The sequence below is a fragment of the Harmonia axyridis genome, chromosome X (assembly GCF_914767665.1).
Source record: "Harmonia axyridis chromosome X, icHarAxyr1.1, whole genome shotgun sequence".
NCBI lineage: Eukaryota > Metazoa > Arthropoda > Insecta > Coleoptera > Coccinellidae > Harmonia > Harmonia axyridis.
In genome coordinates this window covers 12,094,610-12,116,116 of record NC_059508.1, presented here as the reverse complement: position 1 = coordinate 12,116,116, position 21,507 = coordinate 12,094,610, and the positions used below count along the sequence as shown (strand labels likewise).

The window sequence follows — 21,507 nt, the reverse complement described above, 5'->3', positions numbered from 1 at the left end:
AAAAAAACCAACTATCCTATTTTCGAACCGTGAATTCGTAGACTGTGCTCATAATACTCATGGAAATAATTAGCGAAGAGATTTTAGTGTAGATTAGGCTAATGAGAAATTCAAATCTCGGTCCTAGAAGTGTTTCGGAATATATTCACGATGAAAGAGATACTTTTATCTTGATTTATGAGAAACGCTAACTGAAATAATCTGAAACGTATCCTGAATCATAGCAAAATCCTATTAAGCCGAATAAAAATTGATTTCTCGGCTGGCACAACTGAAAACGAACGCTGTGAACACGGTAAAAAGGTTTAGATCACTAAGTTGACATTTGGTAAAAGGCTAGCAATAATCAATTTACGCGTCTAGACAGCGATGAAAGCTTTCACAGGGTGAACTCATAATATTTTCACCCCCGATAGGGGTTGTTCTGACCACTTTGTTTGAAACCCCCTCCCCCCTTAGATCCTAGCGATAATTTGATTCGAAGCGAATAATTTGCAAGGCATACTTTGGAATAAATTCAATATTCTCCTCATTTTCGAACGAGCAATTTACGCCAGAGGCGCCCGTCCGACCCTCCGAAGGGGTACGCGCCAGACGAAAATGAAAAAGTCATGTCGGAATTGCCGTGAAGAATCAGTTATCCATAGTCGATTAAATATTGATCGGCTGTGGCGCACACGTTCTCACCCCAAAATCACTTCCAGGATCACACTCAACTGTCAGGATTCCCTAATGTAACCTCCCACATAGTCACTACAATTTCTTTCGAGTTTAATTAGTATTTCAGTTCGAATTTCTGCATTCATTCATTCATTTTTTCGATTCATTCATTCATTTATTCATTTTTTTCGATTAATTAATTTATTTATTCATTTTTTTCCGATTCATTAATTTATTTATTCATTTTTTTTCGATTAATTCATTTATTTATTCATTTTTTTCGATTAATTCATTTATTTATTCATTTTTTCGATTCATTAATTTATTTATTCATTTTTTTCGATTCATTAATTTATTTATTCATTTTTTTCGATTCATTAATTAGTTAGATTAATTTTTTTAATCATTTATTCATTCTGTTATTCAGTTAGTAATTTATTATATGGTTATTTCGTATTCATTCATTTATGTATTCATTCACCATGTTTATTTATGTTGAATAAACATTATTATTATTATTATTATTCATTAATTGATTTCTTCGATAGGGATGCGAATTTACGAAAATATTACAATTTTTGGGAACTTACAATATTCGTAATGTGATAAAAACTTAAAGAACTATAATCTATATTTATTTATGCTCTATTGTTGAAGTAGTAGCGTAGTAGTTATAATGATTCTACTCCTCATATTCCACAAGATCGGAAGGCTGGATATCTAGGTGTCAAATGCCAAAAAAATTCTGGGAGAAAAAAAAACAACTATAGAAATCAAAAACGCTATATAAAGACTCCTTATTATTGTCTTGGTCGTTGCAATTTTTTGTGCACATCGATCTTATAAAATACACGAAATATCCGCCCTGTGAAATGAGATGTGTTTTTTCTCTAGAGTCATTAAACCTTTGAAACTTATGTATCTTTTATGCAGGAGTAAATCAACGAATTAAGACTGTTAAACTAGCCGGACCGTTTCGAACGCTTTATCGCTAGGGTGGGCTGAAAGCTTTCAGAAAATTAGTTGAAACACTAGTTAAATTTTGGCAGACCACTAGGAAGGAGAAAGCTATTTAAAGTTTTAAATTAGCAACGCTCTCGTAGACTTCGCAAACTGGAAGGTCACTTGATGGCAAAAACATTGTGTCAAATTTACCGTAGAAAAGGTTGGCCGATAATTTCTCCCATAGGAGAACTGTTTCCTGTATCGATCACGAATGCCGTTAGTATGAAAGAAATCCAACTTTCTACACAAAAATGAAATCATGAATTTGAAACAACTGAAAAACATATTATGTTCGATGCCATAAATGTATTATGTTCAGCTACTGACAGGCCAATTGGAAAAATCCCCGGTCTACCATAGTAAAACACATTTTTTTGGAAAAATTCGATTTTATTATTCAACATAACTGCCTTCGAGTGCGATACAGCGATTATAACGATCTTCCAACTTTTCGATACCATTTTTGTAGTACGATTTGTCTTTCGCTTCTAAATAGGCCTCAGTTTCGGCGATTACTTCTTCATTGGCGCTAAATTTCTCTCCAGCGAGCATTCTTTTGAGGTCTGAGAACAGGAAAAAGTCGCTTGGGGCTAGATCTGGCGAATACGGTGGATGCAGAAGCAATTCGAAGTCCAATTCATGCTATTTTACCATTGTTTTCATTGATTTGTGATTGTTCTTGATGAAACAGCACCTTTTTTCTTCAAATGTGGCCGTTTTTTATCGATTTTATCCTTTAAACGAATCAAAAACGCTATATAATAATCGCTGTTGATGGTCTGGCCATTTTGGAGGTAATCAATGAATATTATACCTTGCGCATCCCAGAATACTATGCCACAACCTTGCCAGCTGACTGATGTGTTTTTCCTCGCTTTGGATTCGGTTCATCGTGTGCAGTCTACTCAGCTTACTGTCGATTGGACTCCGGAGTCCAATACTGCTCAGAATCATTAACACGTTATTGCTTTTGATCGATTGTGAGCTCGCGCGGCACCCATTTCCTTATGTACAAATATCGAGTACAGAATCATCTTTTAATTCGACTTACTTGTCTTAGACCATTCCCAACTCAAAATTCGAAATTTTTGAGCCATCCCATCGAAGACGAGCGCCAAAAATAATAAAACAGTGTATTAGGTAAAATCTCAAACGGCTTCACTAAATCCATTGTGGATGTAGCTTATTGAGCTGTATTCACATTGCGGTCAAGTGCATTGAAAAGAACTAACATCTTTTTTTTTTCTGCGAAACCGTATACAATATTTAATCCTAAACACAATGCATAATAGAATTCACCGGGTCTTCAAATAGACAGGCAACGTTTAGATCCCTGATATCTCCATCCGCTCTAGGCAGCCATATTTTAAGCATCATGCAGAGAAGTCTCTCCGCACATTTAGACCCTTATCTGGGCTTCGCCATCTGTTCATCTGATGAAAGAATAAGACGACAATGGTCCTAGAGGAACAGGGAGATCGTAACAACGTAACACCCTCATGGTACAGCTGTTGGAATTGCGTCCTCTTATAGGTTATAGTTCAATAGGAATTGAATTGAGTTGATGAAGTGGTCTTTGCGATTAGTCTCACTTTGTCCCTGGTGGATCTTTTAGTTATTTTCCGACCAGACCTGCTTTAGAGACCGGAACAACTGTTCTCACTATTCAATGCATTTAAACGATAACTAATTCACAATGATTCTAGATTGAAAATTTAATCTACACTCCATATTTTGATTAAATAGCAAGAAAACAGTAGTTGAAATAAGTGTTCCTACTGTGGATTCAATAATTTGTGATTCCGGTATATTATAACTGACCACAATCTTAGTTCATTTCAATTCTCAGATATTCTAGATTGTAGATATTGAAAATTTCATTTAATCACCGAATTTTGAAGAGAAATCAAGCGAATTGTTGGGATATCTGTATTACATGTGGATTCAATAAATTATGAATCCGGCATATTGAAAGTGTTCATAATCTCAATTGTGGATATTGAAAATTTCATTCATTTCTCCAAATTGCAAACAGAGATCTAGTGAACTGTATTCACCAGGCAACTATTCTCAATGTGGATAAGATAAATCACTAATCAAACATATTTGAAACGTCCACAATTGCAGTAGAATCAAATACTCAAATATTCCTGATTGAGGCTACTGAAAATATGATTTGTTACGCTTATTTTAATGAAATATCACGAGATAAGTGTTTAGATATCTTTTCTGACTGTGGATTTAATAAATTATGAATCCGGCATATTGAAAGTGATCGCATCTTTTCTGAATGTGGATTGAATTAATTATGAATCCGGCATATTAAAAGTGATCGCGATCTTGGTATTTGAAATTCCATTTGTACCACCAAATTTTAAATAGACAAAAAAAAATAGTGTTAAGACAATGTGGATTCGATAAAATACTGATTAGGCATATTCCAGATTGTGGATAAGGAAAATTTGATATCATTCAATAGAGAGAACAGCGTCTAAATAACTATTCTGAATGTGGATTCAATAAATTATGAATCTGGTATATTAAAAGTGACAACCAGCATAGTGAAATCAAATTTTCAGACAGAATCCTCTCTATGGATTCCATAAAACGATAGTTGGGATTAATATAAGTGATTTAAATTTCAGTAGAATCAGATATTCAGGTATTCTAGACGTGTTCAGTTACCTTTGATGGTAAGAATTAATCTTTTATAATGAAAGATCAAATGTATCAATCCTTATCTGGGGCACTTTCATTAAATAGAATAACCCAGAATTCCTCATTAGAAATAATCTGTTTGGATACAGAAGGAAGCGGGTTCGTTTACTAGGTAACAATAATTTTCTCTTTGTTACATTTCTGGAATTTTGCGAACGACATTAGGGAACAAAACATCGTAATTTATCATTGTCTTGTGTGTTTTGGTGTTTAGAATTAAGTTGGCCCTCGTCTTCGCAATTGTATTCAGGATTTTATATAAAGGAACTCCTCTTTGTTGGAGTTTGCATGATATGAACTTATCCGCGACAATGAGGATTTGAATAACGTAGGCACGTTCTTATTAAATTCATCATCTGATCTATGAACTAATGTGTCAGTGCTTTCTTATCCTTGATTACTCGGTTCTCAGTTTCCAGTCTCAGAGTTCAATCAAAGCAAGAATTTTCTTACCGCTAATTTTGAGATATTAACTGCGCAAATTCAAATATACTAACTGACAAAGAAACTGCAAAACCCAGAAGGAGCTGTTTAAATTTAAAATTTTTTCGGTAAAACATAGATAGTATAGCAAGGAGCAAATGATTGAAATTTGGAGAAAAAAACGAAGGGTTTACAATTATTTTTTAATGAATTTGTTGGTAATGTGTTTGTCTACCGCGATTCTCTATACACTCCCCAACACGTCTCGGCATTGATGCAATAAGATGGTCTATTTCTTCTTGAGGGAAACTATCCCAAGCTACCTTTACTAAGCCGCTAAAGTCCAAGGGGGCTGGGGTAAATTTCCAAGCCTTCTAACCATGATGTCCATAACATGCTATATGGACGAAAGATCGGGGGACCTGGGCGGCCATGGCGAAAGATTGACATGGGTTACTTCGAAAAAGTTTAAACTAACTCTGGCCACATTAGGTCGGGTATTATTGTGCTGAAATATTGGATTCTCTAGCCGGTTAAGGTAAGGGGAGAATATATGTCTCCTCTATTTCTTGAAGGTAACGCAGCGCTGTCATGTCACCTCGAATAAAAACTAAAGGTGACCTACTTGCAAGTACAATAGTACCTCATACCATAACGCCTAATGTCCGGTGTACATGACGCTCAGCATCAAACTGAGGTTCACGTCTTTCTCCCCGACGTCGTCTAACCCTTCTTCGGCCATCATGTGCACCCAAGAAGAATCGAGATTCATCAGTAAAGACGAACTGATGCTATTCCACATTCCAAGTTGTCGTTCTCTGCTCCACTGTAATCGTTGCCGGCGATGCTCAACCGTCAGAGGTAACACAAGATGGGGTCGATAATGCTGCAGTCCAAAAAACCTTATCCGGCGGTAAACCGTTCAGACAGTTACATGATGGCCTTGTTCTCCTAACCACTAATCAGCCAAAGATCGAGTTGTCGCAAATCGGTTTTTAATAGCCATAAGTCTAAGACGTCGATCTTGAACTTCATTTGTGCCCCTTCGACGTCCGGTGTCTACTCTTTTTCGATTTTGGGCATTATCAAACCACGTTTGACAACATCTCATAACAGTAGTTGGATTTCTGTTCGTACGGTTAGCGATTTCTCAAAATGACAACCCCGCCTTCCGTAGACCAATAATTCGACCTCTTTCAAATTCCCTTGTAAAAAACTACTACAATATTTAATTAACTAAAATTGTTTACATAAAAATCCTTCACGATTCTTTCTCCGAATTCAATCATTTACTCCTTGCTATACTATCTTTGCTTTACCAAAAAAATTTAAAATCTGAACAGCTCCATCTGGGTGTTGCAGTTTCTTTGTCAGCTAGTATATTCAGACAGAAATGTAATCAAGGACATCTTGTGTATTATGAGTGAAGAGGAGAACATTTTCGTGAGCAAAGTTACCCGCCAGAAAAAAAAAATTGGATCAATTCAGTCTAGGATGGTTGTTGTTCGCGAAGTTAAGCAAAATACTATTCATATTTATATTACTCTCATGAAAACTCTTGTTCAGCCTACATAAATTGAATATAATGTTCCACCCAACTGTAACCCTGTAAGTAGCTTTTGCAATTCACAGAGGCGTCGACGGTAATAATTCACAGCTTAATCTCGTAGAACCTACATAGTAAATACACAGATATGCTGAACCCTTCTTCGTACTTCAACCCTTAATTGTTAGGAAAATAACACAATTTCCTAAAATTAATTAATAGGTACGAGACTGCTGGTTTATCAGCTAGCTCCATGAAAAATTTCAACCCATACTCGATTTCAGGAAGTTGCATCCCCATCCCCTATAATTAATAGATAGCGTAATAGGTTCCATGTCGTGAACAGCGAAGGCAATTGCCGAACATCCTATAGATCAGGGAGATACGAAGAAGCTTGCGAATGTGAGAAATATCCTTTATTGGTCCATATCAGTTTGAATGATTCAAGTGGAAATACATCGAACAGTTGTGATTGCTTTAATTAATACAATTTTTTGTTCTGTTTACTGTTTAACGCTTCAGGTGTCAACATTGATTGAATTCAGTTGACCAGTTGGTTTTATTTTGAACAGACAAATTGGAAATTTTCTTCACACAAGAAAATATCGTATGGTAACAGGCCAATTAAAAAGTCCCCGGTCTACACTAGTACAACACATTTTTTTGGTAGAATTCGCTTTTATTTTTCAACATAGTTGCCTTCGAGGGCGATACAACGATCTTCCAACTTTTTGTTACCATTTTTGTAGTACGATTTGTCTTCCGCTTCAAAATGTGCCTCAATTTCGGCGATTACTTCTTCATTAGCGCTAAATTTCTTAACAGCGAGCATTCTTTTGAGGTCTGAGAACAGGAAAAAGTCGCCGGGGGCCAGATCTGGCGAATACGGTGGACGCAGAAGCAATTCGAAGCACAATTCATGCAATTTTGCCATTGTTCATTGATTCGTGACACGGCGCATTGTCTTGATGAAACAGCCCTTTTTTTCTTCAAATGGGGCCGTTTTTAACGATTTCGTCCTTTAATAATAATCGCTGTTGATGGTCTGGCCTTTTTGGGGGTAATCCAAGAATATTATACCTTGCACATCCCTGGATACTGATGCCATAAACTTGCCAGCTGAATGTTGTGTTTTTCCTCGCTTTGGATTCCGTTCATCGTGTGCAGTCCACTCAGCTGACTGTAGATTGGATTTTGGAGTGAAATTATGGAACCATGTTTCATCCATTTTCACATATCGATGCAAAAATTCAGGTTTATTGCACTTAAACAGCTTCAAACACTTTTCAGAATCATTAACACGTTGTTACTTTTGATCGATTGTGAGCTCGCGCGACACCCATTTTGCACACAGCTTTCTCATGTACAAATATTCGTGAATGATAAGATGTTCAGATGATATCTTCACAATGTCTGCTATCTCGATCAACTTCACTTTGCGGTCATTCAAAATTATTTTGTGAACTTTTTTTTTGATTTTTTCGTTTGGGCGTCCCCGGAAACTCTTCATCAAGTCAAGATTTTGCCTCAACTGTATTTTTTTCCTTCAAAAAGCAATTTTTATCAGCACACGAAATTTCAGACAGTGAAACTTAAAATTCAATAAATTTTTCAGTGAAAGTAATTGAACCATTTTTCTGAAGGTTGCATCATTTGAAGTATCAAACCAGAAGCCACAAAAATTTCGCACTCATTGTTTCCTAATTTCAAGCGAGCTGAATATCGTGATAATTTTTATCCCAAACCACAATTACAGGGTGTAACGTATTGTTCAGTGAAAAACGATATTTGTTTTCCTATTGCATTGTCCCGACGATGTCAAACCGCTACGTTCGGTCGAGTTTCAAATTTCTGAGCATGTTCTTCACATGTACAGGAAGCCAGCGCCCAGAACTGGTGCAAAACATTACCCATAACTTGGTGTTTGTGTATATGTGTATGCACATAGGACTGAGGGAACTCAAATAGAACTGCTAATTCACGATAAACATCGCAACTGGTTGTTGACGTTCATTTCAATTCACATACAAAACATAGTCATTCGGATGTCACCTCTAAATTGTCAAATGTTTGTCAGAAGAATTCGGATTATATTTGGCACACACTCGTTCGAAAAAAATTGTCGGAATTTTGAAGTTTATCAGTTATGATTATAAGAAAATCCCAAGGTTGAACCTTCACCAATTACTGCAAATATTACACAATGTTTTATTTTTTCGTCCTCCTCGAAAAATATTCAAATGAAAAAAATATCTGGCACTTAATATTATATCGAAAAAAGTATTCCAATTTTTTTCATTAATAATAAAAATAGAAATTAGTGTACGTTCGATCAGAATAAATTTCAAACAAATCATTCTAGAGATACAAAAAAAATATATCTACCTACATAAGAATATTGAGATCGTCCTTTTCCAACTCTTGAATTCACATGAAATGTAAAACTTTATTCGGGGCCAAGAAAATCCCCCAAACTTTGGATTCCACTTTTCAAATACACTAACCGAGGATTTTATTGCGGAGAAAAACTTCTGATAATGTTGTTTTCTGCCTTCAATTTCATGTAACGACTCCATTTGCACGTTTATGTTTGAGGAAGAACTTCATCCTGTTGTTTTCATCCTGCTATCGTATGCTATTTTGCGAATTCATCCTGAAATCTCGTTGGTCGTTCTTCTATTTTCTCGTTCGAACGAAATATCATCATTCTACCTGAGATATCCTGGGGAATAAATTAGGATAAAGTGGATTTAAATGTTCCCAGATTTGATACCGCAAATGGTGGTATCAATTTCAGCTCTAGGATTAAGTTTCTTCTCAATTAAATGTTATTGCCCAATTGAGTTTCTTTGAGAAAATCATGGTTTGATTGTTACACGTAGGGATTCACGGCTTGGCTTGATATTCAAGCTACTTGACTCAAGCTCAAGCACAAATACACTGAGAGAAATCCATATTTTTTCATTAATAAAGCACTTATTTGGAGGTTATTTATTCACAACTATCACAACAGATTTATATTTGATATATTCATTAATAGTTAAATTATGCATTCAAAAAAGTTTATTAACAGAAAATAAAATATTTTTTTACAAGGAATTTGATAATATTTCATATATTTCGGTTATAAATAATTCATACGAACTTACGTTATCTCTACAAATAACATAAATTCATTATCAACAAATTTTCAACTGATAGTTAACGAACATTTGCTATTCATGAATAAACTCTTACAAGAATTAAATAATTTATTCACTCAGAATAAAGGATTTATTAATATTTAACAAACTAACATAATTCCAGCGATCCAATCTGTGGAAAATTTTAAGGACACATCCAACAAAGAGAAGCGCATCTCCTTGAAGGATCTGTCCTTGAATTTTTCCTTTGATTTGAATTTCCTTTTTAAACATAAAATCTGTGTTACTATGGGCTTATTGTATTGAATTTTGGGTTTAGATCGTTTATACCTGCTTAGTTATTAGTGATGTTGGCAGAACAGTGGTTAGAGGGAACAGATGCGTTCAAGATGACTAGGGTTCAAACCCGGATACACTCAATATGAACTCTAAAAAAATACCTTGTTTGGCAAACGGTTCTGTTCAGACTCTAAAAATCGCATAATAGAAACAACCAAAATAATTATCTAAGAAATACGTTAACCATTACTGAATTGAAATATTATTTTTATTCAGCATATTACATAAATATAAATAAGGTTTATTAATTATTACTCAATGATATATTAACCTCAACTATATGTATTTCCTTCAAATGGATATTTCTTCAGCATTATTAATATAAGTTATGCGTAAATAAATGAAGTGTAATAATAAATGATGATTATTGAAGGGATTTCAAATAAATTATTTATTTCCATGATATTAATATTTGTTTGTCCATATATCCAATAAATGATTCATTAACTATAGTGCATTTTCGATAATATCAAATAAACACTTTTCTCAGTGTACTTGACTCAAGCTCAAATAGCTTGAGCTTGACTCAACTCAAGTTCAAGTCAAGTAGTAGTTTATCAATGTCAAAACAAGTATTTATCTATTAAGTACTTGTCTTAACATTGAAAAACCTCTACTTGACTCGAACTTGAGTTGATTTCAAGTCAATCTCAAACTAATTGGCTCAAGTCAAGCCTTGAATCCCTCGTCACAAGAATGTTAATTATTTATGTAACAATGCAACTCATCCAGAAAACATGAGTTCATCAACCAGAATTTGAAAAACATAAAAAAAAAATCAGAAATGCACTCCAGATCATTGGGAAGCCTTTCCATCCTTCAAACGGAATCTCTTTAGGTGTGTTTGAGCAATCTTCCCTTCCTGGCTTTTTTTATCAGGTTCGGTGAATATTTTCTCAAGAGGGATAAAAAGCAGAAGCTGTATGGCAATGACATAATTTTACGGTAGATTTACGGTTCAGACTTCTCTGACCCAATTTAACGATTATATTTCATTTAACTGAAGGGAAATGGAGGCTTGAATTTTATGTGCCTCAGGTTGAGCTGGTATTTCAGGAAATTCATTCATTTCGCCAATTTTAATCTTCACTCACTATGTCAATCCAATGGCGTGAATAAAACAACGATTCTGGAAAAATTCACTATACTGTGATCAGAAAACTACGTGATATCAATGAGCTGAAGATTATCTCACTTTATTCATTATTCCAAAGATAATTAAAAAAAAATGGTCTTATTTATAGGTGAGAAGACATCAAATGGAGAAGTAATCTTTGATTAAAAGGATAAAAATTTAATTATCCTCTGAACTCGAGATGATTCAATCTACTCGTGGAATACATCTGAAATTTATCTAAAAGAGTCCCGTTTTTGCTGTTTATGGTGTGTTTTACAATCCCCCAGGGTTAAGAATAGTACCGATCCTAGAAAATTCTCGTAACTTTTTCCGAAGTAATGAAATGATTATCTTTTTGTGTTTGTCACTCTTATTAATTAGATGAAAAGAAGGCTGTTGTAGAGAGGATGTTGCAACTTCAAAGCTAAGGGTGAAATAAGCTGAAATTGCAACTAAGAGTATATACAGGAAGAAGAAAATTAGCTTCACTTAATCATCATCAACGTGAAAAGAAAACAAGTTGAGCGATGCTGTACACGTGGATGTCACATCACAGGATGAAACGCTGTATATATTTTCGTATTTCGTAAACGACAAACGTCATTTGCTATAAAGGAATCCAGGATTCCGTTTCGTTTTGTCAACCTTATGTGTTTTTTTTATTATTTTTGTTCATTCTCATTTTGTTTCATCAGTTGACTTCAATTCATCAAATTCGCGAAATCTCAACTGTGTCGGATAGGTTTTCACTGGAATAATCTGCTTCTTTTCCAATATTCTTCTTGAATATTTTTTCATTCTGGTGACACGATCAATATATCACCCCAGATATATATTCTTTACTTTAGAGTATATATTATTTAAGTCAGATCACATTTAACCGAAAAAGAAACTGAGAATCGAAGTCCCTGTTCATTCATACAAAATTATACATCTCGATATGACGTTTTTTTTTAGTTATTTCCCCTTTGATTGTTGCGTCGGAGGGTGCACCATAACAATCCCTCTATTCGGGAGATGAATTGGACCTCCTGTCTGGAAAATGAATGAAAAAGCATCCTGGGGAAAATCCAACTAACCGGGCCAGGTGAATGACAATACAAGACAGCCAGACATTTTCCATTAATAAATGAAGAACGAAATGCATGCCAAGGAAATCAAAACAATGGGGGAGGGGCACAAACACATCATCATTTCATCTTGGATCTCTCCAAGAGCAAGTCTGAAATTTAAATTGGCAGGTTCCTTTACTACAGATACCAAACGCATTGTTGATTAGCGCTCATCAATACTCATTGAAATTTACGAAGAATTCATGGCTGACATTATTCAGTTTATCGACACACTATTCGTTTTATTGTAGACACATGTCCTTCATGAATTATTCTTAAATTCCTTCCATTCATGAATGAGCAGCAATTTAACCAATTTTGAACGTTGTGTTGAAGCGTGTATGAATGACATAACACAATTGACACAAGAAATGTCAAAAATAAAAAAAAAATAAAAAATATTGAATGAAGCCTTTATTTGTGTTATGCTGCCATTCAAAGGTTCTATTATTCCTATTGCAGAAACCCTCATAATATACAAACTGACAAAGGAGCTGTTTAAATTTTAAATTTTCTCTGGTAAAACATAGATAGCAAAAAGTAAATGATTGAAATTTGAAGAAAGAAACGAAGGCTCTAGAATTTTTTCTAATATCTAAATTTGTTAATTATGTGTTTGTCCACCGCGATTATCTACGCATACATTCCCCAACACGTCTCGGCATTGATGCAATAAGATGGTCTATTTCTTCTTGAGGGATACTATCTCAAGCTACCTGTACTTTATGTCTCAGAGCCGCCAAAGTCCGTGAGGGCTGGGGTAAATTTCTAAGCCTTCTACCCATGATGTCCAAACTTGCTCTATGGACGAAAGATCGGGGTCCTGGGCGGCCATGGCAAACGGTTTACATGGGTCGCTTCGAAAAAGTTTAAATTAACTCTGGCAACATGAGGTCGGGCATTATTTCGCTGAAATATTGGATTCTCGAGCCGGTTAAGGTAAGGGAGAACATATGGCTCCAATATTTCTTTAAGGTAATGCAGCGCTGTCATGTAACCTCGAATAAAGACTAAAGGTGACCTACTTGCACGTGCAATAGCACCCCATACCATAACGCCTACTGTCCGGTGCACATGACGCTCAACATCAAACTGAGGTTCACGTATTTCTCCCCGACGTCGTCTAACCCTTCTTCGGCCATCACGTGCACTCAAGGAGAATCGAGATTCATCAGAAAAGACGTCCTGATGCCATTCCACATTCCAATGTTGACGTTCTCAGCACCACTGTAATCGTTGCCGGCGATGCTCAACCGTTAGGGGTAACACAAAATGAGGTCGATAATGCTGTAGTCCAAAAGACCTTATCCGGCAGTAAACCGTTCTGACAGTTGCAAGATGGCCTTGTTCTCCTAACCACTCATCAGTCAAAGATCGAGTTGTCGCAAATCGGTCTCTAATGGCCATAGGTCCTAGACGTCGATCTTGAACTCCATTTGTGCCCCTTCGACGTCCGGTGCCTACTCTTCTTCGATTTTGGGCTTTATCAAACCACGCTTGACAACATCTCATAACAGAAATTGGATTTCTGTTCGTACGGTTAGCGATTTCTCGAAATGACAACCCCGCCTCCCGTAGACCAATAATTCGGCTTCTTTCAAATTCACTTAGCTGGCGATAAATTCCGCATACACATGCTTCAGGCATTTTAACAACAACTAAACATACACTTTGGATCTCCTCGAACATCTGGTTTGTTGTGTAATTTAAAAAACTTGCAAAAAACGACTACAATATTTGAGTAACGAAAATTGTTCACATGAAAAAACCTTCACGATTCTTTTCTCCAAATTCAATCATTCACTCATGTTTTACCAAAAAAAAATTAAAATTTAAACAGCTCCTTCTGGGTGTTGCAGTTTCTTTGTCAGATAGTATATCATAATTTATGTAGTGGCCATTGTTGCAAAATTCAGGTCGAATATTCGTGATAATATTTGAATATCGTCATAAAGATCACTATTATTGCTAGATAATTATAATTCAGGTCCAGAAATAATCTTGAATTTACAGATTTCATCAAATTCTAACTCCTTCCATGAAATTTATGTTTATGAGTCGGATGATGTTAGTCCATTAAATGTCGCCTAATGTACATGTATAACCATCCCAAAATAGCAACTAAAATCGTGTCTCTTACGGGTGGTCGTAGTTCAAAAACTATCCGTCTATCGAAATGTCCATGTGCTGAATTGTAAGTGTGACCAACAGCTGTATTATTTATGAGAAATCTCCGGAACAGGTTTGAATTAAATTCTATTCTTGAATATTGCTAGATTATTTTAGTTTTGGTTTATTATTCTCAATTAGAAACTATTGGAATTGTTCTAGGGAACTCTCGTGAAATTTTGGATTGTGCTTAATCCAAAACTCAAACTCAAAACTGTCGGTGGGCCTTTCAGAAAATACGTATAAGCATATTAATAAGCATGAAATTCGATACAGCGATAGTGGAGCATAAAACTCAAAGAATAATATTGCTATGACGATATTGAACACAATATTGCATTTGTTAGGCAACGTTAAAATGAGGTATTGGGTTCAAGTTCAGTTATTATCGTACGAATTTTACGTGTGGGCGAAATCATAGGGAATTATCTAATTCAAGTTCATATAGTTTCATTTTTCACTCCAATTGCAATTTTTTTGTCTATCAAACAACCAACGCACTGCGATTTTATTCATAATTGTGCTATTTTCAGTACCGATCAATAATTTTCCTGCTTCGAGCTAATTTAGAAATAAGATATCGTCAGGTTAACGATTCCGCTGCATGCGAATATTCACATTAAAAGAGCAATAAAAAATTTGCTTTATGTTTCCTCAAATTATAAGAACGAATTCTGACAAGATTGCAATCAATCTAAACGCAAATTTCTATCCAACCATGCACATCATTATTATTGTGTGTATATATATATGTCCATAAAAATACTGATAATAATAATTTCAACAAACGTTGGAAATTAAAGAAATTTTCCTTGCCTCACATTTATATATCTTTTGGCATGCACTTATTTAATCATTTGCCTAAAAATACCACTTCACTTAAGTGATGTTAGAGTTAGAGTTGTGATGCCACTCCAGTTGTTTGAAAAATGAGTTTCGTATATTAGTGAAACACTGTTTTTCGAATGGAAAAAATACTATACAAGCAAAGAAATGGTTGCATAAGTATCATTCAGACTGCTCCATCGAAAAAAGTCCAAGTTTGCTCAAGCCATCATCGATTCCGAACGCTGTTTAGAGCTGTTAAAGCGAAATAAACAGGATTTTTGGCAGAGTCTGAAAGAGCCTCATCTGAGTGAAAAAACACCATAACGCTTTTGGATCAACTGAGAGCAGCAATTAAGGAAAAACAGCCTCAAATGCTAAAAAATTGTTTACTTTTTTCACGAATCGATGAAAAATCATCGTCAACTTCAACAAATTTGCTCTTACAATTACTTGACCACCCATCATATTCTCCAGATCTGGCCCCCAGTGGATACTTGCTTTTAGAGACCTCAAAAGAATACTTTACTCTTCAGGGAAGGAAATTTGGCTCTAATGAAGAAGAGTGACAGGAAATGTGTATTGAAATGATATAGGAACATTGGTGTACATGTGTTACTCTTGGCAATTTGACCAACTTGCAAAAAAGGTCATCAAGGTTAACACCTGTTGGTCTTGAGCCTTTCTGTGGGCTTGGAAAAGACCAAAATAGCGGTCCAACAATGGGAGTGGGACAGTAAAAAAATCCCTCTAAGGAAACACTCCGAGTCTTCCTCAGGCAAATAAATTTGTGGTACTTCCACCGACCTGTACCAGAAAGCTTTTGAAGCTACCACGAGCTGAGCTCTGGTTAATAATGGGACTGCTGACAGGACACTGTCGGTACCGCATGGGTAAATCAGCAGATGAGATCTGCAGGCTCTGTGGAAAGGAAGTAGAAACAACCGAACACATAGTGTACAAATGTCCGGGGCTGACTGGCTTAAGATCCACTTACATGGGAAAGTCAGTTTTGGATACTCACGACGTAAAAGCCAAGACTCTTAGGGATGTTTGTATGAATAGATAAAAAAAGATTAAATTGACCGCAGTTCCCGAAAGGCTAACAAAGTCGGTACAACGCAGCCTCAGTGAATAGTAAAAATAATAATATATTGACGAATAAAGTCGAATTTTTCAAAAAAACTGTGATTTTGCTGGTTAGGCCCAGTGAAATTTATTCACCAGAAGAATAATTGAAATTCTCAAAACACATATTCAAGAATATTACTCATAAATCAAATAAATGAGTCATCAAAACGACTAATTTATTTTAGAGAATTCTTGAATTTTTTATCAGTTTTCTCATCAAAACTTTGTAATTCAAAAAGTTGAGATCTAACCTAAACTGATAGCTGGGTTGCCACATTGACGCCTATTATCTTGAATTGTAGGTTTGAGAGTGTTATTTTTCTTTTGGCTGACACAATAATTTTTGTTTTCGAACAATTCGGGAAGCTTGTTATCGAGAATATTAAATTAAAAGTATAAAGGAAGGCCAGAATAAGTGCTGAACCCCCACAATTTCGGCGTTAAGACATCCAAAGATATAGCCTTCGGCTCAAATTGTTTCAGGCTGGAAACTTCTTGACGGAACGAGGGAAACATTTATATCAAAGATGTATTAATCGCTTTCCCAAAACAAAATATATATTCATCTGGTCTGTTTACGACCAGCTTTACGAGTGACTCCCAAATTTTCCCCTATCTCGCTGGAAATTATATTCGAAACTTGTTCTATTAGCCGAAAAGTTTTCGAATAAACCCAGTCAGTTATGGAACTCTCTTCGTTTCTTTTTTTTGATTAGCTTAAGGTGATAAACAAGATAATATCGGTGCATCCTGCCGAATACTATGGCTGGCAAAAAGCTGGATGAACTTTATCATCCGTTCATACTGCGTTATCTTCGAATGAATAGTTTTCGAAAGTACTAAATCACTCTATACCTAATTCAATCCATGAATGCATAAGTCACAATGCTGAATACACAGTTATGGAACAGTGACTAATTTACCGAACTAAATTCCGTATCAAAAACGAAGAATTCAGTATTAGCACTAAGTCACAGGATATTCCATACATCATAAGAGGATTTCAAGTTTGCCAACATTACGCTACCTCAACCGCCGTTATAACAACAAATTAGTTTTTTTCGTAGCAATTTCAATGAAATATCCTGATACTCCTCAGGCTTCAACAAGAAATTCTACAATTTTATGTTCACCGCAAGATGCATAAATGCATTTTAATGATAGAGAATCGTTTACATGAAGGCTTCAGATATAATGAATCGGAGTGAATAAAATGGACTTACTGCAATTTTAAACTGCAGTAATACACGACAAATTACAATACAAAATTAGAATTACAAATTTGACACGTTTTAATTTTATGATACTAATCAAATTGGAATCTTACACTCGTAAGAGCATTTACGAGTGTTCTCATCATTGGATTTCACACTGAACATACTCAATCGAAATTTTATAGCTGGGAATATTATTGTGAATGGCTCCTACAGTATTGAATGAATCCTAAGGGAATTTCCAAATGGGAGTACGTTGTTTCTGCCCCATATAAACTTGTGACTGCTCGATAGGTAGGGTGTTGTAATAATATTATACGAGGTAAGGCCTTAAATAAAATAAAACGAAGAAACTTTTACCTTTTTCTAAGAAAAACGTTGGGGATCAGACGAAAATGAATACATTGTATCATCTTCTGGCGTTTCTTCATGAGATTTTTGTCGGATGATTCAACTAGATAATAAACTTGAGAGTAACAGTAAAATGCTAGTTGTTGAAGTAATCACCTCATTTTCTACTGAATCGTTATTTTCGCTTATCGCCATTTCGACAACAATGTTATAACAGGATGATTTCCAATACCTATACCTATTTTGTTTCTTCCTCCTTCAGGTTTGTCACATTTTGAATAACTAAACTTATTGATATTAAAAAAAGAGTATATTTTAAGAGAAGTCAGAGGATACTTTCTTCATTGCTAAGAAAAGGTGTGCTATTAACGATGGAATGTTGTCTTCCAAACAGTCAAAGGTTTGTGGCTTATCCGCATAGACCAATGACTTTACATAACCCCACAGAAAGTAGTCTAGCGGTGTTAAATCACAAGATCTTGGAGGCCAATTCACAGGTCCAAAACGCGAAATTAGGCGATCACCAAACGTGTCTTTCAATAAATCGATTCTGGCACGAGCTATGTGACATGTTGTGCCGTCTTGTTGAAACCACAGCTCCTGGACATCATGGTTGTTCAATTCAGGAATGGAAAAGTTAGTAATCATGGCTCTATACCGATCACCATTGACTGTAACGTTCTGGCCATCATCGTTTTTGAAGAAGTACGGACCAATGATTCCACCAGCCCATAAAGCGCACCAAACAGTCAGTTTTTCTGGATGTAACGGTGTTTCGACATACACTTGAGGATTAGCTTCACTCCAAATGCGGCTGTTTTGTTTGTTGACGTAGCCATTCAACCAGAAGTGCGCTTCATCGCTATACAAAATAAAATGGACGTAGTGCGCGATACGTATTCCGCACAGAACCATTATTTTCGAAATAAAATTGCACTATTTGCAAGCCTTGTTCAGGCGTGAGTCTATTCACGATGAATTGCCAAACCAAACTGAGAATAAATCACTTGACAGCTGTTAAATCGGTCGCAATCTTGAACAGTAATACCAACTTGAAGTTATATACCTCGAAAAAAAACACCTGTTATGAATCGACAAACCTAGGTTTTCGTCAACACTGCGGGATACAGCAGCGAGTTGTTTTTGAGCGACGCACACGTTCCTAGAATCTTCACATCAATACCTCGTCTCAGCAGCTCATATTTTTTACCAGTGCAAAGTTTCACCATTTTTTTAGCGAATATTATATGTCATTGTGTTGTTGAAGCACGTATCGTCCAATTTTTAGTAATGGCGTAGGTTTTACTTATCAAAGGTGAAAAGTGGCAGCTTTCCACAAAGCAGGCAATTCAAAATGAATCCTTCAATCGGAAAACGCTTTATAATGGCTGTAATCTGTATTAAATGACTGCTTTGAAAAGTGACATAAATATAACGATGACTTATCGTAGGAGTCGATTCCAAGATTCGTACAAGACGAATACACTGGTATCGGCATATTTTCTCAAAGCTTTTTTTATTAAAGGTGGCGGGTGATGAAAGTCGTATTCTCCATTCAAATTACGAGACCGGGTTTTTGAGGATTCTACTTCTCCGAAATGAAATCCATAATCCCTCCATAGCAGTTCGTGTGAAAAGGTAATCGCAACGCTTGAAGGAGGAGATGATATAGATAGATGTTCCTTTACACTGTTGTGAATATTTCGTCATTTGATTGCACCATGGCTTAAGGCGTATTTGCTTTAGGGTCGGGTTTTAGGCCTTCCCCTGACTGATTTGAACCCCTTTTAATCAAAACGTTTAATTTAGAACCATGTCTAATCCGATGAAAGGACTTCACTATACTGAACCTATAGTTTTCGTAAGAATCAGGTGGGGTTTTCCTGTTGAGATAATATTGTGCCTTGTTTGCATCCAGATAATAAACGGAAATTTATCTAGTTACTATTTCAGTAAAATTGTGCAAACTCTGGCTCATTCCAAGTCTGATGCAGAGTTAAACAGTGATTATTGATCCAATGTTGATGTGATTTCCATGTAAGTGTTTGAACCTTTCTTCGAATTTCATTACTTGGCTTTTGGGTTTTTGGATTGACTCGATACTTGATAGAAATTCATTTTGAATCGAAATTAAGAGACAGCTTCTGTATTTCCTCTTTTTAATTCTATAAATTACGATGTTATCGCTACACATTTGCATCTTCAGATATGTTATTTTTAATAACAGATTATTAACTGCCATTTAATTGAGACTTTTGATAATTGAATAATTCAGTCTCAATTCTTTCCCGCTTTTCAATATCCTAGTCACTTTAATAGTCTTCGTAATAGCCAAATTCAGAGTCAGAATGGACCAGAGTCTGAATATCACTCATCAAGCCATTGCTCTGCTTGTTCAGTATGTTTTCCCATGTAAAACAGTATTTTATTGATACATTTTACAAGCAACAACTAATGAAGCTTCACTTTATCTTCAATATCTCGAATCAGATTCAACTCGTACGTTTCGAAAATTTGACCCCCATTTCTTGAATCTTGGTACTAGAAAGAAATCGATATTCTTGACGGATTTTCTCTGGTTCTGGTAAAGCGATTAACGTTTATTCTAACTGACGAAGAAATTGCAACACCCATAAGGGGCTGTTTAAATTTCAAATATCTTTTGGCTTTTGAGGGTAACCCAGCGCTGTCATGTTACCTCGAATAAAGACTAAAGATGAACTACTTGCATGTGCAATAGCACCCCATACTATAACGCCTACTCTCCGGTGTACATGACGCCCAACATCAAACTGAGGTTCACGTCTTTCTCCCCGACGTCGTCTAACCCTTCTAAGGCCATCATGTGCACCCAAGAAGAATCGAGATTCATCAGAAAATACGACCTGATGCCATTCCACATTCTAATGTTGACATTCTCTGCACCACTGTAATCGTTGCCGGCGATGCTCAAACGTCAGAGGTAACACAAGATGGGGTCGATAATGCTGCAGTCCAAAATACCGTATCCGGCGGTAAACCGTTCGAACAGTTACAGGATGGTCTTGTTGTCCAAACCACTCAAAAGCCAAAGATCGAGTTGTCGCAAATCAGTCTCTAATAGCCATTAGTCTTAGACTTCGATCTTGAACTTCATTTGTATCCCTTCGACGTCCGGTACCTACTCTTCTTCGATTTTGGGCATTATCAAACCACGCTTGACAACATCTCATAACAGTAGTTGGATTTCTGTTCGTACGGTTAGCGATTTCTCGAAATGACAACCCCGATTCCCGTGGACCAATAATTCAACCTCTTTCAAATTCACTTGCAAAAAACGATTACAATATTTATGTAACAAAAAAATCCTTCACGATTTTTTCTCCAAATTCAAACATTTACTCATTGGTGTACTATCTATGTTTCACCAAAAAAAATTTAAATTCAAACTGCCCCTTCTGGGTGTTGCAGTTTCTTTGTCAGTTAGGATATGAGTTGTCTGTATTACTCTTAGAACGATGAGTTGGACAAATTTACATCGAAATAGTAGGTGGAAGGTAGAATAGCTTGGTGGCTGCTACTTAGACATGGGTTTCAGGCAGCAACAAGAGATGGTCTGGCCACCTATATCTCCTGATATTCCACCTCTAGTCCAAATCTAGGAAATTATGGGTATTACTAATTCTAGACCATTCTAGTGTGATTAATATTGAATTTCTGATTCGTCTACGTTTACCAACTGTCATTCAACTTGCATTCTGCAACACTAAATATG

General features: G+C 35.8%; 1 protein-coding gene across 14 annotated transcripts in view; it reads left to right on the top strand.

Moving 5' to 3' along the window:
- LOC123685603 (latrophilin Cirl) overlaps nucleotides 1–21,507 on the top strand; it is a 188,938-nt gene that overhangs the window by 38,474 nt on the left and 128,957 nt on the right. The window contains exon 1 of one of the 14 annotated variants that reach the window (XM_045625309.1): nucleotides 19,730–19,790. The exons of 12 other annotated variants lie outside the window; for them this stretch is intronic. The gene's annotated coding sequence lies outside the window, so the exon portion shown is untranslated. Of the gene's footprint in view, nucleotides 1–19,729; nucleotides 19,791–21,507 lie in introns of those variants that run through there. One more of the 14 variants, XM_045625314.1, reaches the window with a different exon arrangement.